Source organism: Cavia porcellus, unplaced genomic scaffold, assembly GCF_034190915.1.
Source record: "Cavia porcellus strain 051 isolate PalLab524CR breed Dunkin Hartley unplaced genomic scaffold, mCavPor4.1 scaffold_17, whole genome shotgun sequence".
NCBI classification, from domain to species: Eukaryota; Metazoa; Chordata; class Mammalia; order Rodentia; family Caviidae; genus Cavia; species Cavia porcellus.
Genome location: NW_026947500.1, coordinates 44,290,231 through 44,292,178, shown reverse-complemented (window position 1 = coordinate 44,292,178; position 1,948 = coordinate 44,290,231).

Genomic DNA, 1,948 nt, shown 5'->3' with positions numbered 1-1,948 from the left:
AAAACATGCAATATCAGACACAGCACCAATAGACATAAAGCGATATCTCCGGAGCCTCATACATGAGTTCAAAAATGAAGTATTTAATGAAATAAAGCAAGAAATAAGTAGAATAGTTAGAGAAATGCTAAGCACCGCCCAAGAAAAAACAGATGGTAGAATGCAAGAACAGAAAAAAAGCAGAGAATTGTTTGATGGAAAAAATAGAGAAAACATAGAATACGTGAAGCAGGTTCAAAGAGATTACCAGGAAACTAAAGACTCTATTGAAAGCTGGCATGACAGCTTGAAAGAAACTAAGGATAGATTATCTGAATTGGAAAGCAGATTTGTAATATGGGAGCATGAAATGAAAAAATTCTTAAAAATAACAAGAAAACAAACAGCAATAATACAAAGGCTAGAAGATGATAAGAGGATCTATAACTTAAAAATTAAGAACATAAAAGAAGAAGTAGGGACTCAAACAAATGAACTACAAAAGCTATTCACAGAAATAATACAAGAGAGTTTCCCTAATTTAGCAAAAGGTAAAGATACTCAGATGTGTGAGGCATACAGGACCCAAGCCACCTACAATCCAAACAGAGCTACACCCAGGCATATAATAATCAAAGTTCCAGAAATCCAATATAAGAACAGAATATTAAAAGCCCTCAGAGACAAGAAACAGATCACTTACAAGGGAGCACCCATCAGAATTACAGCAGACTTCTTGGCACAAACCATCAAATCACGAAGAGTGTGGGGGAAAATAATTCAAGCTTTGATAGATAATAACGTCCAGCCAAGATTGATATATCCTGCACAACTGTCCCTAGAAACTGATGGAAAAACAAGGTGCTTCCAAGATAAAGAGGAACTAGGGGAATTTGCAACCACCAATTCAACTCTACAGAGATTACTGCAGGATATTCTAAAAATGAAAAATACCAAGATTCCAGAAAGAGTAGCAGAGAGGCCACAAGGAATGGAGCAGAAAGCAAAATGAAGAAGACAAACTGACAACTAATGACAGAAAAAGAGCTCAACAGAAATGAGGCAAAGAAGGTTGGATGGTAGGAACAGCCATTTTGGAGAAAACAAGACATCATAATAAGTAGTGCTGATTTAATATCCTCTTGTTTTGAAATCCCATCAAGCTTTTATTCTTCTGTCTCCATCAGTTTTAACCTGTTGTATCTTATTGGATTTTATTATATGTGATAATATAAACAAAAACTTTTATAGACAAGGAGATTATACAAAAACCATTGTTCATTTTCTCTTAGTTCATTCTAAATACCCTGTAATACTGTCATTCTCTTGAATGGTTTTACATTGTCTTGATATGTTTGATGCTATAGTATATGAAGTTATACCCAAAGATTTTAAGGGAAGAGACACTATGGTAACTACTTTTATGTTGAGATTATCTTGTGGTGAAACACTATTTTGCTTAAATGGCTATGGTTTGACCTGTGCTGTTTTGTTGTTATGTCCTCTTTTTTATCTCAATCTCCTTTTTATTATCTACTTTTCATTTTTATCCTTTTAATTAAGGGAAAAGTAAATAAAAAATAGCAGGATATATTATAGTAACCCACTTTGATTTCCTATTAACTTGATTTGAAACCCTGTATTGCCCTTACGATCTTGTTTTGACTGATTTTCCTCTATTCTGTCTTTCTTGATACTACCAAGTTCGAGAGTATAGGCAACAACTCTGAAGACAATAAGATTCATTATGACACCCATTCTGGTTTGACTATTATCTTCTTTTGAAGTCCCCTAATGTCTCCAATATTTTGGTTTTATTGGTTTTGTTCTTTACTCTTTTGTTCAATTTTATTATAACCGATGATATAGGCAATTCTTTTTAAGATAGCAAGAGGCGTTATGGTAACCAATGTAGATAACTTTGTATTTTTTTTTACATTATGTATTATGTCCATGCTTTTGATTTGAC